The sequence below is a fragment of the Molossus molossus genome, unplaced genomic scaffold (assembly GCF_014108415.1).
Source record: "Molossus molossus isolate mMolMol1 unplaced genomic scaffold, mMolMol1.p scaffold_m16_p_18, whole genome shotgun sequence".
Lineage (NCBI taxonomy): Eukaryota > Metazoa > Chordata > Mammalia > Chiroptera > Molossidae > Molossus > Molossus molossus.
Window position 1 is genome coordinate 9,700,682 of NW_023425353.1, and position 15,517 is coordinate 9,716,198.

Here is a 15,517-nt window from a genome sequence, read left to right on the forward strand (position 1 = left end):
AACAGGAAGTGAGGGCTACTAGCATGTGTGAAGCCTTGACTACAGGAAGTTCTAATCCATTGTCTCCCAGGTTGAGAAACCCGGTATACGCCCAGAGGTGGCTTTCCTGGCTGTTCTCATTGACCCATCCAACACTTTCTATTGTGGAACACTTGAAAATACTAGGATTTTTGGCAGGACAGTTTAAAGGACTTGAATTGAACCTTTTTTTTAAAGTAAGATTTGGAAAATTGAAAAAAACATTCATTGTTATCTGTATAGTGAACACAGTTTTTCTCTGAGAAAAGCTAGCTTGAAATTGTCTTATGCGTCTTACCTCTTATCACGAACAGTGTACTTCATTGACATGAGGTGGCTAAATAACTTCATTCCACGTTCTTTAGGCAGGATATCGATGTTGCAGTGTACATCTTTGATTACAAAGATAGTGTACACACATTGATCAAAAATTGACAGCCCAGTTTTGAAAGATTCAGGATACACTGCTGTGTGCTATGACATACTGGTTGAAAACTGTATAGGTCTACTAACATCCTCAGTGTAATCATATATGTATATTATGTATGCAGTTATGTATATCCTTCTATTTTGAGTTGTGATCCACCTGAGTCAATGCTTGTGCCTTGGTCTTCCTGTATCTGGTGACCAAATGAGGCCAAGATCATGCTAATGTATTGTTTGTTGAAGGCATGTACGAATATATCCATCTTCTGTCTCTTTCTCTACATACCTCAATCACACACACACGTGCCCACGCACGCACATGCACAGGTGTGCACACCAGCCACATTCACTAAGTCCAGGGTAACTGAATGTCAACCCAGGCAGGAAGAGAGGGAGAGATCACCTAAATATGAAGTGATGATTATCCCCAACACTTTCAAGTGAAAGACTAATAACTGTACGAGTTACTATATGACTCCCTCCACCAGCTAGCTCATCTCATAGCCTCCCTTAAAATGACAAGGCACAAATAAATATACAAATTGCATATTGACATAGTGTTTTTCCACTTGAACTGAGATCCCAGGGTTTCTGACTGTGGTTACCAAGTGGTGACACAAACATTTCACTGAGAAAAATCAAACACCATGAGCTATTATTCCATGGGCAGAGTTGATTTCAATAGAATATAAAGGTAAAAATATTGTAACTTCCCAAATGCTAGAAAGGTCCTTGTAAGCCATACTGATTCTATATAAATTAAGACTTCTTTTCTCTTATTTGTTTTTCTTTTGTCTTGATTCAGTGCTCCATCAAAAGGATGGTGGGCACTTTCTGAAACACTCAACTTGTCCCTTTCCATAATTTGACTGCCACAAAGTGGAATACTCATGATGATGAGGTGAAAGAACATGGGTAGCAGAGAAATAACACATGAGGAGGCTCAGAGAGACCATTATATGGAGCAAAAGTGATCAAGGGCATTGGCCAAAAATGTGTGTGTGTTGGAGAATTCAACAAGGTCCTAATCAGGATTAAAAGCTCCTATTTCTGAGCCTCAATCTACTCATCTATATGACAAAGTGATTAAATGTGGCACCTTCTAATTCTGTTTTGCTTAATCACAGTAACTAACATTATTGCATTAATTATTGTGTCAGGCCCTCTGCTAAAAACATCTACATTGTCTCTCTTTAAAATTTGTTGTTGTTGTTGATTTTAGAGAGGAAAGGAGAGGGAGAGAGAAACATCGATGAGAGAGAACATGGATTGGCCGCCTCCTGCATGCCTCCACTGGGGATTTGGCCCACAACCTGGGCATGTGCCCTGACCAGGAATCAAACCAGTGACCTTTCTTGTTGCATGGCTCAATGCTCAACCACTGAACCACACCGGCTGGGCTGAATTTTCTCTTTAATCTGTCCCATTTTACACAGAAAGTCTCAAAGAGGTTGGATAATTCATCCAAGGCAGAGCTGAAATTCGGACTCGGTGTTTAATACCAGAATTGGCGAGTTCACCTCTCCCTTACAAAGCCCCAAACAGGCTGGAATAACTGACTGCAAGGTAGACTTTCTAAACTAGTTCTCGTGGGGATAGTTTAGTCTCCGGGGGGGCATTTGGCAACATCTGGAGACATTTTTAGTTGTCCCAGCTGGGGAGAGGGTGCTACTGGCATCTGAATGAAAGAAGCCAAGGATGCCAGGAAACACTGCACAGCAGGTGGCATGGGCCCTGCAACAAAGGATCATCTGCCACAAACTGTTCTATTGCCAAGGTCAGTCCTGCTCTAGACACAGCCTAGAAACACCCTCTTCGCCCTTTCCACAGAAGATAGATAAAGAGTGCCTCTCCTCAAGGGAGGCCACCCCTGTTTTTAGAGTCGTGCACACATGTGCATCACAGTTCACCCCACTCAGTACTCCACTACATTTGAGAGCCACGGGCTTCGGTACATGACAGCCCTAAGTTCAAATCCCTGTTCTTTTACTTCCTGTTTTTCTTTAGGGCCATCACCTGCTCTCTGAAGCGTCATGTTTTTCAACCCTCAAATGGAGAAAAGTATGCTCTATCTTGGGATGACTGGGACGTAGTAAGAGTTCAAGTATACATTATAGCATTCTCTCATTGTTGCCTCTCTGTCCTTTTACGAACATCTCAGGCAGCCTGTGCTCCTTTTCAGATGGCCAGGTATGCTCTTGGCTCCACTGTTAACGCTGGCAGAGCCACGGACTGTCACCTGGAGACTTGGACACACAGGGCACGTTGTAGGTGCAGTGCGCCCAAGAGAAGCAGTTGTAAAGTATTGGCACCCGTGCGAGTGAAGGGGGTGGTGGTAGAAGCAAAAGAATCCAGGACTCTCTGTCCCCAGCCAAGGCATCTGCTGGTTTTATTGTAGAATAAATCGTTGCTCTACACTGTAAATGGAAAATCAGCCTGTGTAACCCGTCAAAGAATCTTTGCGATCCTTTTGAACCATGCCACCCAGATGAGCTGAAGATTAAGGTATTTTCTTTCAAGAGACCTCTTCTTGGGTAGACAGGGTGGGAAAAGTTAAAGAAGGGGGGGTGAGGTAGGGGAAGGAACTTCCTTGATGAAAAGCCCCCCTCCACCCCCACCCCCACCCCTGAAAAATGTGTAGTTCCGAGTGCTGTGCCTGCTTCATGTAACCTAAGTTACAATGCAGGGTTCCAGCTAGACTGCTAAGGTGACATTAGATATGCCCTTTCCCTTCTGTAAGAAAAGATCATTATCATTATGTGCACATTATTTATTTATTTGGGTCAATGGGGGTATGGGAAAAAGAAGAAAGAAAACTGAAGGAGGGCGGAAGGCTCCAGATAAGACCCCTGATCCCTTAAGCTGCTTTCAGAAAAGAGGAGATGATTAGAAGTTGTTCTTGGCCTTCTGAGCTTCCCAAAGAGCCCTTCAGCGGATCTGAGCGAAATCATGCACGCAGAGGGGTCTCTCTGCGCTCTCTCCGTTTGTGCGGGGGAAGAGGACCAGCCGGTGGAATATTGGACCAGTCGGTGGAATATTAAAATATTTAATTTAAGGCAGAGTTTAGATACCTGAAGTAGGGGGAGAAATGCCTTTCAAACCCTGCCTGGCCAACTTGAAGATAGACTTTGGGATGATGACAATTAGGCCGCTCACTCTCTGTTCCTTGCAGGGCCAATCTGCTGGCTCGCCGTCCCAGCAGCCCCGGGCGGGGGGGGGGGGGGTGTGAGGCAGGGACGGTTTCTGCACTTGGACACAAGAGAGGCACAGTCTTGCTCAAGTTACAGCGTCAGGAGCAGATCAAGGGCTGGAGCCCCCATCCTGGAATTCTAAACCAGGCTTCCTACTACTGTGATAGTAAAGTTTAGAGGTAATCGAGATGTGTCCATAGTATAAAGTTCTGAAAACTGGTGAGTGTTAAAATACACATATTACATGTGCGTGTCTATATACAAACCATAGTTATGTCAATGTAAGTAGATGAATGAGAAAATGGGCAGTATAATGAATGTGAACTGACTCCGCCCCGGGATTTGAGAGAGAATAGGTAAGGTGAGACTGGAAAACGAGAGAGAGTGTGTCCCCAGCTAAAGGAGGGCTGTCCCATTTACTCCAGCTGGTCACTGCCTCTTGGGAACTTGAACTCAGAGAGGCCAGATTTTCTGCGGTGTTTTTGTTTTAGTTTTTAAGAGAAGCTGTGGCCGGCAAATGACAACCTGCAGGCCAGTTCCGCCTAGCACTGGTTTTGATAAAGTTGTATTGCAATAGAGCCACTCCCATTTGTTTACAGACCATGACAGTTTTCAGGCTACACCAGCAGAGCTGAGGAATTTCAATAGAAAGAGACCAAAGCGAATGGCCTGCAGAGCCTGGCACATTCTCCGTTGTTCCTTCACAGTTTCCTGACCGTGAGGCCCAGGGACACACATGTGGGTGAATCCACCTCCAGGCTGGACCCGTCAGAGGCGCATCCAGCCTCACTGGACACGAGTCTCTGAGAGAGGCACTGTCTTGCTCAGATCACAGCATCTCTTCAGCACTCAGCAGCAGTTGAGGGGGAATCACTTAGACCACAGGCTCTCAAACTTAAACCTGTAGGCAGAAATCCTTAGCAGGCTTGTGAAAACTGGGATAACCAGGCCCCTCTCCCAGATTCAGTAGGTCGGGGCGGGGCCTGAGCATCTGCATGTTCAGCAAGTTCCCTGGTGGAGCTGATGCTGCTGGTCCAGGGTCACACTTTGGGAACCAGGCACTCAGACACACCATGCTATTGGGGAGGTTGCAAAGCACCTGGTCTATCAAGAGGGTGAATCAGTTGACCCAGAAAGAGGAATGGATTCTGCAGAACCCCTAGAACAGACTCGCCGAGGCATTGCACAGCTCCCACAGGGACCATGAAGAATTCTGGATCCTCAGAGTCCTGCAGAGTTACTCTGTTTCCTCAGTTTGCAGAGCATCTCTTGGGACCCTTCCAGGACCAACTGCCAAGGGGCTCTAGCTATTTGTAAATATTCCGTATTTCCCATGTCCAGTAGTCCTGGAGCACCTTGTCCTCCCAACTGCTGTCCCTCCCCCTAGCCAGTCTCTTGGGGGTGTGACACACAAATGGTCAAAACCAAGATATCTTTTATTAAGATTAACCCCAAACTAGGATGGAATGGGAAGAACAGATTCAGCAAGCTAAATAAAAATTGTAAGAACAGCTAGAAATAGAAGAAAAAGGAAGTACATTCAGAGCTGAGAGGAAGGCTTGCAGTTAAAGTGATTTTGATTTCTCTGAGCCTCAGTTTCCTTAGTATCTATGGTAGGGACTGTTGGTGTAACCTTGAAGGGTTACCGTGAGAGTTAAGTTAGATGTTGTGTGTGGTAACTGTCCCCTATAAGTCTGGCTCAGATCTTCTCTCCACCTACATCCCTGTGGCTCAGCACTCCTGATGGCAGTCATCTCAGAAATCCCGAAGGGCTCCGTGGATCCCTTTGCAGAGTCTGTGGTAGCACCTGGTGCTCTGATCGGGCCCTGCTGGAGGCATCCTGTCTTTCCTAGGCAGCTGACTCCAGCCACTGGCTGACTCCAACCTCTTTCATTCCTGCTGTTTCTGGTTGCCAGTAATATGGCTCCCCTTGTCCCAGCTAGCTGAACCCCCTCTGTGTATCTTCTTTCTGGCTGGGCTCCTAATAGCCCTTCCTTCCACGCCACCGCAGCTGTGCTGAGTGGAGCAGCCAGCCTCAGCCCCAGGGGGCTCTGTGTGCCATTTAAGGGAAGAGAAATGTGGCTCCTGCCGGATGAGTCAGGGCTGCCACCTCAGAGGAGGGGTGCTAAATAATTCACACGGCAGCCTGCTCTGACATCCATGCGGGCCTGTCCCCTGGTGACCCCAGGATGCTCAGCAGGGTTCCTCCTGGCGGTGGTATCACGGGAGCAGGAGAAAAAATAAGGCAGCATGAGAACTGCCCGGGCTGTTAGGGACTCCACAGGCCCCAGGGCCAGGGAAGAACGCATCCTGGGTGGCCCAGCCGGTGTGCTGATGGCCACTCACATTAACCGTCCTCACTGTGCCAGGCGTGACTGATGGTATGTTATACTCAGACGCGATATACATTTGTACTTGGCAGTTTTACCTGTATTATCTCATACAATACAGAAAGTCCACGAGGCAGAGACTGTTAGATGAGGATCAGAGAAGCAAAATGACTTGTCCCACTTCACATAGCTCGTAATAAGGCGCAGTGTCAGGATTTTCCCTTGGACACGTCCCCACTGACGGTGCCTGTCATCCAGCTGTCCCTGGACACTGGGGAACTTTCCTCTCTCCTCCTGACACTGGCTCTCGGTAGTTCAGACTCCTGCATGTCAGGCCCAACACGACCAGCTTCTCTAAAGGGAGCGTGTTATGGTGTGTAAGTAAAGCTTTCCCACTGCTCATTTTGGCTGGAATTTCGAGTTCTGATACCTGTTTTTTGTAGTTTGGACCCTGCCTTGGCCTAGTCTTCTGCTGAGCAAGATGGTGGCTGGGAGGTGGTGTTCAAAATGATGGCTGTGCCCCAGGAGCGTCCTGCCTGAGGGAATTCACGTCTTCGGGTAGGACTCCCAGGTTGTCCTGCAGGGCCTGACTTAGCCCTGAGCTGAAGAGTAGGAACACAGGCCTGGAAGAGAATCATGGGCTAGAGCAGAAACAGGATAATGGGGTTTTGCCTCAGCCAGCAGGCCAGAAGACTCAGCTCTGTAACTCTAAGGAGGTAGTTTTGCAAAACACAGCACATGAACAATCTACTTTTATAACCCCCCTCTCCTTAGATGCATAGATGACCCCAGTGTAATGGATGAGCAGGTCTGTGGTTACTGTGCTGTGTGCAGAATGCTTTTTTTAATCCTCGCCCGAGGACATTTTTCCATTTTTTGTTTAGATAAAGTGGGAGGGAGAAAGAGAAACATCAACGTGAAAGGGACACATCGAATGGCTGCCACCCTCACGGCCAACCAGGGTCAGGGACAAATTGCAACCGAGGTACACGCCCTTAGCGGTAACCAAACCCGGGTCTCTCTGAACCACAGGCCCACACTCTAACCACTGAGCCAAACCGGCCTGGGCTATGAAGAGTATTTCAACTCATATAAAGTTATCACCACTATTTACACTTTTCAGAGGGATCTCTGAAGAACAGAGAGGTTAAGTAACTTGCTCAGTGACACACAGCATGAGCTAGAGCCCAGAATCAAACACAGACTTCCTGATTCCAATTCCAGGGTTAGTTCCATTATAGCAGGACTTAGATAAATTAGATGCCCTTTTAGCAAGCTATTTATAGATGTTAAAGAATATTTAAGACTAAAAGGAACAGAGGCAGCATCCAGCATGGTGGGTTGAGGGATATCTACGCCATAGCTACTCTTCTCATTCTCTTTTCTGCCAGTCACCTCCCTGATGACATTCATAGGTATGACAGTCTTCCAGGGTTGTGATCAATTTCTGAGGAAATTGCAAAAAAAAAAAAAAGTTATATGGAAATACAGAGCTGCAGTTATTCACAGTTGTCACCATCATCGGCCGTGGCAGTGTGTGGTCAGTCGTGGTATACATAGGACAGGCTGTGGGTCATGAGCGCTCCCTTCATTTAACCCATATTTATTAAGGGCCTACTGTGTGCAGACACTGTTCCAGGCTTTGAGGATTTTGTTTTTGAAACTGACAAACATTCTCCCTCTCCTCCCCAGAATGGAGCTTACCTTCCAGGGCTTCACAGGGACACAGACCATATAGCAACATGAGCGGGTGAAACATACAGTGATTTAAGAGCCCTAAGTGCCGGGCATCAGCTTCCACAGTGGCTGTGTAAGGAGCGTGGCAGACCCTTCCACCAGCGAAACACTCATTTCACTGCTGAAAAGTATTTATAGAAAACACTTAGGGTTTCCAAAAATTGTCCTAAGGTTACACAGCAAATTGAGAAACATCTGTTCAAGAAAATCTACTAAATCTTGGTAATGGCGAGTCTGTGGCATCTGAGACATACCACTCATCTCCCCCCTTTTCTCTAACACAGATCAGTGTGACAGAAACTCTACTCTGAGAGTAGGCAGCCAAGAAGATGGGGCTCCTTCTCTACCTGGCTCTCGGTCTAGCGCTATGGTTTCACCCAGGGAGGGGCCACTTCAAAGACTGGCAAGGCCCTGCCCCTGCAAAGGAGCCCCTACCTTAGGTCAGACTGTGGAGTAATCTATGCCTCAGGATACTGTTGGAAACAAGAGAACAATCAGCTAGCAATTAGTGGAGGGTAACATCTGGGTGTTAACCAATAAATACAGACCAGCCAGGGGCACAGGGAGACTGTGTTCCTATCCTCTGAGGAACCACTAAGAGGCTGCACACCGAGGGGAAACAGACTTCACTCAACTTGTCTAGCCATCTGCTAAACAAACAAGCAAACAAGAAGCTCCAGAAAAGGGAGGAGGGAGCCCAGTATTCATAATCGCAGCAATATATTATCTAAAATGTTCAGTTTTCAACAAAATAGTGTGAGTCATGCAAAGAAACAAGAAGTGTGACCCATACACAGGAAAAAGGTAGGCGAAAGAAACTGCCGGTGAGGCTGCCTGTCAGATTTTCCAACAACCTTAAAGCAGCTATTATAGATTCAAAGAACTATAAGAAGCTATCTAAAGAATTAAAGGAAAGCATCATGACAATGTCTCATCAAATAGAGACCATCAATAAAGAGAAATTATTTTTTAAAAGAATTATTAAAAGTGAAATTTTGCAGCCCTGGCTTAGCAGTCAGAGTGTCAACCCACGGACCAAAGAGTCACAGGTTCAATTCCAGTCAAGGACACGTACCTTGGTTGCGGTATGATCCCTAGCCCTGGCTGGGGTCGTGCGGGAGGCAACCAATTGATGTGTCTCTCACATCGATGTTTCACTTGCTCTCCCTCCCTCCCTCCCACTCTACCTGAAAATTGATGGAAAAATATTCTCAGGTGAGGACAAGAAAAGTGAAATTTTGCAGTTAAAAAGTAAAATAACTGAAATGAAAAACTCACTGGAGGGTCTGAACAGTAGTTCAATCTGGGAGAAGACAGAAGGAATCTGCAAACTTGAAGGTAGATAAATAAAACTTATACAGTCTGAACAATAGGGGGGAAAACGAAGAATAGCCTTTGAGAAATGTGGGATACCACCATCTTATGCATAATGGAGCCAGCTAAAGGAGAAGAGACAGAAAAAGGAGCAGAGACAGAAAAAGGAGCAGAAAAAAAAAAAGGATTTGAAGAAACAATGGCTGAAACTTCCCAAGTCTGATTAAAAATGTTAGTCTATACTCTAAATAAGCTAATGTGGTCATAAACTGAGACACACCATAGTCAAAATATTGAATGACAAAGAGAAAATCTTTAAAGCAGTACGAGAAAACAACTCGTCACTTATAAGGGAACTCCAGTAGGATCAACCACTGACTTTTTAGTCTTGGTAAAGAGTTTGATAGTTCCTTAAAATATTAAACAGAGTTTCCATGTGACTTAGCAATTCCATTCCTAGAAATATACCCAAGAAATATAAAAACATGCATCTTCACAACAACTTGTACACAGATGTTTATGGTAGCATTATTGTCAAAAAGTAGAAACAACCCAAATGTCCATCAAGTTGATGAATGGATGCATAAAAGGTATATCCATACAGTGGAATATTATTCAACAATAAAAAGAATGATGCTCTCATGCTACAACATGAATGAACCTAGAAATATTACACTAAGTGAAAGAAGCCAGTTACAAAAGATCACATATTATATTATTCCATTTACATAAAGAGTAATGAATGGGAAAATTTATAGAGACAGAAAGTATATTAGTGTTTGCCTAGGACTAGAAACAATAGAGCAAATGGGGAGTCATTACTAAGGGGTTTCTCTTGGTTTCGGTGAAAGTGTTCTAAAATTAGATTGTGATAATTGCATAACTCTATAAATATACTAAAACCTGTTGAGCCATACACTTTAAATAGGTGAACTATGTGATACGTAAGTTTTATCTCAATAAAACTTTTAAGAGTGCCAAGTGTGCCCAGCCAGGGTAGCTCACTGATTGAGCATCTACCCATGCACCAAGAGGTCACTGGTTCGATTCCCGGTCGGGGCACATGCCCAGTGGGGGCATGCAGGAGGCAGCCAATCAATGTTCTCTCTCATTGATGTTTCTCTCTCTTTCTCTCTCTCTCCTTTCCTCTCTAAAATCAATCAGTCTCTCTCTCTCTCTCTCTCTCTATATATATATATATATATATATATATATTTATATATATATATTTATATATATATATTTATATATATATTTATATATATATATATTTATATATATATATATGAAAAGGTGAGAGGGTGAGCTATGCTACTGTCTGCAGAAGGGGCATTTCAGAGGGAAGAGCAAGCGCAAAGACCTTGAGACAGATGGGTGCCCAGTGTTTGGGGACCAGTGCTCCAATGACAGCATAGCAGAGAGCAGCAGAAGAAGGGGCATAGATCTCACTCTGAAATGAGCAGCATTGTTGGGTTTGGAGCAGAAGCATGACATGCTCTAATGTTTGTTTTCAGAGAATCACTATGGTTGCAGTTACCAGGTGCAGGCAGAATTGATGGTGGCTTTTGTCACCATTCAGCAGAGAGGTGGCTTGGAGCAGGGTGAGAAGAGTGCAGGTGGTGGGGAGATGTTTGAGTCTGCATATGTTTTGGACTAGTTGAGGCTTACAAAATGTTCAGTGTACGTGGTCAGACAGCAAATGTGGCAGGCTTCGCAGGCCATGCAGTTTCTGTTGCAACTACTCAGCTCTGCTGTTGAAGCATAAATATAGACAGTGCAGCCTGGCCAGTGTGGCTCAGTGGTTGAGCATCGACCCAGGCACCAAGAGGCCGCCAGTTCGATTCCTGGTCAGGACACATGCCCAGGTTGTGGGCTTGATCTCCAGTGGGGGACATGCAGAGGGTGGCCAGTCGATGTTCTTTCTCATCGATGTTTCTGTATCTCTCTCCCTCTTTCTTCTTCTCTCTAAAAAAAAATCAATGAAGAAAAATATAATAAATAAGTAAATATAAACAGTGCATAGATGAATGGGCATGGCTGTATTCAAACAAAACTGTATTTGCAAAAACATGAGCAGACCGGATTCGGCCAGTGGGCTATGGTTTGCCAGCTCCTGGATTAGAGGTCGGGGCAAAAGAAAGAAAAGAATGAAGAGTGACTTAAGGAGTCAGTTCTTAACACTGGAAAGATGAAGCTGCCATTAACTGAAACAGTGAATAGTGCAGAGGGAGCGGATTTGTGGTGGATATAAAGACCTAAAATCTGGACTTATTAAATTTGAGAAGCCTTTTAGACATCCAAATGTAGACATGACACAGGCAGGTAGACGTGGAAGCCTTGAGTTCTCGGAAGAAGCCTGGCCGGGAGTCGTCAGCCAGAGGTGGTATTTAAAACCCTAGACCACATCAAAGTGAACGTAGATAGAGAAAAGTCGAGGTCCCAGCGCTGAGCCCCGACATTTCACTGTCAGGGAGATGAGGACGAACCAACAACAGAGCCTGCTGGAAGCTAAGAAAGTATTTCAGAGAAGTTACTTCTCACGAAATCATGTTGGAATACAAATGGGCAGAGGGATGTTCTTCCAGGAGGAACCCTGAATTCCCTCTAACTTCCAGATCAGAAAAATCACTGGCAGACTTTGTATTCATCGGCTGTCAGGTCTCCGGGCACTGTGCTCGTGCTGGGAGCAGAAGGGTGAGCCCAGGAGCTCTGCTCCTGCCCTCAGAAAGCTGCGAGGTAGAGAGCGATGACGACCGTGTTGTCACCAACACGCACGTGGATGGACCCTGCCCAGGCTGTAGAGCTATGAACAGGACACGATTTCTGAAGGGAAGGACACACCTCGCACTGCAGCAGCATGAGTTTTGTACAAAGGACTGACCTAATTGGAGGACCAGGACCCTTCTGCATTTCCCTCTGTTTTTTAATGATGCTATTTCCAGCATGCCACACTCTGATTGGGACAGCTAGTTTTTGAAAGGATGAATGAGAACCTTTGAGTTAGAGGAAGAAATATGGACTTTGTAATCAGACCCAGGACCAAATCTCGGCTGTGGGTCCTTGTGTCGTTCTTGTATTCTCCATGAACCTCCGTGTCCTCAGCTGTAAACTAAGGAATACTGAAAGCTAGTTTGGGATTTGGTGAGGACTAAAGCAGAGAAAATGCACAGCACACCTGAGATGTAAGTTCGTCCTGTTCCTTAAGAAAAACAGTATGTCAGTTTGTACATCTGTGACATTTTTTCTTCCAGGATAATTTTCCCAAGACAGGTATTTGCTGCCAATTGGCTGCTTTATGAGGCAGAGAGCTTTTTAGTCTTTTTCTAGGGTCTCTTCACTTGTCAGCATCCTCTCCTGAGAGAAGCATCCTCGGAGGTCAAATGCCTGCGTTTAGGAAGCGCTGGGAGACCAAAGCATCCCTGAGCAATTCCTGCTTGTTCTCCTGGCCCTTTCCATAGAGAAAATTCAGTTTTCCCTTCAGCTGTTTAATGAAAATTAGTAGTTCCCAAAAGCTACTATAAAAGTACAGCTTTCATTATCTCAAACAAAAGTAATGTTTGCTAACACATCATGTCAATTTTAACAACATTTTCATGGAAATGTGCAGTGGTAAGCATGTTTAAATCCCTGATGCAGTTTTTAATCTTTTTGGGGAGAGGAGCAAAATCTTTAGCATTCTTTCATTTTGATTTGCCCAGGGTAGCTTGTTTCTATTTCTCCTTTTAATCAATGTAAATAAGAGAAAATAAAAGGCTGTATTAAAATTTTGTAAATTTGGTGATGTATTGGGATCTAGGATAATTGAAATGCATGAAATGTGTCTGATTCCTAAGATGTAGGAAAAAAAAAAAAAAAAGCAAGGCCGCTTTTCTTGATGTAAAGTGTGCCGGATTATTTTACACGAGACATAGAAGGGCGCCCCCGGTCGGGAAGGCATTCATGATCATGGAATCTTCTACAGATGGGTGGGAAAGAAGGGGCCCGGAGGTGGGGTCGTCCCTCTGTCCGTCATGCCCCATGTTGTTGGTTCTGGTTGCACCTCTCTCTCTCCTTCCTTCTTTGAAAATCAAGTGGGGAGCAATAGTAACACCTACTCTATTCTAGGTACTGTACTTTATATAATTTAACTCATCTACTCTTACCCAACCCTTTGGTAGTAGATGTCTTCATTATTTTTATTGATTTTTATTTTTATTGGTTTTGTTTTGTTTTGTTTTTATCCTTGACAGTATTACAGATGTCTCCTATTTTCCCCCCATTTTTCCCCTCCACCCAGCTCCTGCCCACCCCAGGCCTTGACCACACTTATCTGTGTCCTTGGGCTATGCATATATAAGCCCTTCCCCATCCCCCACTCCCAAGGTCTGTCTTCTGTTCCATTCCTCCCTGCCTCTGGACCTATTTTGTTTGTCAGTTTATTTTGTTCATTAGATTCCACATATAAGTGAGATCAGGTGGTACTTGTTTTTCTCTGACTGGCTTATTTTGCAGCAGCATACTCTCCAGGTCTCTCCAGGTCATCTCAAAGGGTAAGAGATCTCTCTCTCTCTTACATCTGCATAGTACTCCATTGTGTAAATGTACCACAGACTTTTTTATCCACTTATCTACTTATAGACACTTGGGCTGTTTCCAGATCTTTGCGATTGTAAATAGCGCTGCTATGAACATAGGAGTACATATATTCTTTCTGATTAGTGTTTTGTGATTCTTAGGATATATTCCTAGAAGTGGGATCACTGGGTCAAATGGCAGTTCCATTTTTAATTTTTTGAGGAAACATTATACTGTTTTCCACAGTGGCTGCACCAGTCTGCATTCCCACCAACAAAGGGTCCATTTTATCCACATTCTCACCAGCACTTGCTGTTTGTTGATTTACTGCTGGTAGCCATTCTGGTGTGTGTGAGGTGACTTTTCATTGTGGTTTTATTTGCATCCCTCTGATGATTAGTGGAAGTCTTCATTTTTTGATGGAGGGACCAAGTCTTAGAGAAGGTGAGTTGCTGTTATTACCAAGGCCGTGAAGCTAGGAGATAACAGACCCAGATTTGAATTTAGGTCTTTTGTCAGGCTCTTTCGGTGACAACGCCCTGCCTGTGTTGGGGGCAGAGGATTATAAATCTGAACTGGAAGAGCAGTCAGAAACCACAGAGAGGATCTCCGTTGAGCATTTCTTTTCTTGAGGGCAGCTCCGCCTTTGTGGGTGCCTTATGGACCTTTACTTGCACTGTAGAAGTTCGCAAGTTTCATTCTTCTATATGGTTATGTGGGTTGATGTTGCTTATTAATAAAAAAGTTGATGAAAATCTAGACTGTTTTCTCCCTTTTGGGACAAAACAGATGCAACTTTGATTTGCAGTATTCGTTTAGGACTATCATTACTTCTTTGATGTTAGACATCCTTTTGTTTTAAGATATTATGGGTTTAGTAGATTGTGTTATTTTTTTAAAAAATGAACTTGCATAGCAAAAATTAAAATTAGCAACTGGGCTGTGGTAGACATTACCAAGGCTCCAAGTGACCCATGCCAGTCCTACATCTCAGCCTTCAAAAGTCTTCCACAGGTCCCAGGAAATCCCTCTTTGGTTCCATTAAAAAGTGTTTCTATGCCTGTCCTCACTGAAGCCTCCCTTCAGGAGGCCACAGTCCTTGTCGTCACTTGTCCTTGTCTTCTGGGAAGTAACCAGCCGCGGCTCAGGCCTTCCCCTTAATCCTCTAACAAGATTTTGACTCATGCCGGCTGGACGGGAGAGAGGGTTTGATTCTCCCCGCATGCACGGAGCAGGCTCTTCGTCATGACCTGCCCAGGCTGAGTTGGCCTGGTGCCCATGCAGACGAGTCTATTCATTCTGCATTTGTGAAAACACTTTTTTCTCATATTTATGTTCTTTCTCCTGCCTGCAACACCCTCTCTAGCAGCTAAAGTTTGACCTTGGCTATCTTAGCAGTCTTTTCATTTATGGTTTCTGGATGTTTCTTCATTATAAACAAAAAATTATTTGGGGCCTTCTACCTGACTCAAATCCGACTTTTCCTGATTTCTGATCTCAGCCACAATCAGTCTTGTCCCATGGACTAAGAGGTCTTTGCCCCTGTTCCTAAATACCGTATGCGGTTGTGGTCATCTTTGTAAACACCTTACTGTCATATCGAAATGGAAGTTCCGACGGTCAGCAATCGTATCCTCGCCTCCCAGCAAGAGTGTCCTGCATCCCAGAGATTCCCATTAAGTGTCCGAGTGTTTCATATGTAGTATCTGTTCTCCCCCATTCCCCACCCAAGAAGTTTGCTGTCACGAATGTGGTATTTCATCTGTTTTTGTGAAAATGGTGTGAGTTTTGCCCCTATTAGCCAGATCTCTGAAATTTCCAATAAGTAGTTATTACCCCACCTTGTCTAATACCTAACAGCACATTTTCAAAAAATCCTGACTAGAATGGGCTCCAGGATGAAGATGATTACCACGAGGGAGTATTGATCTATGATTGGGTTATTTC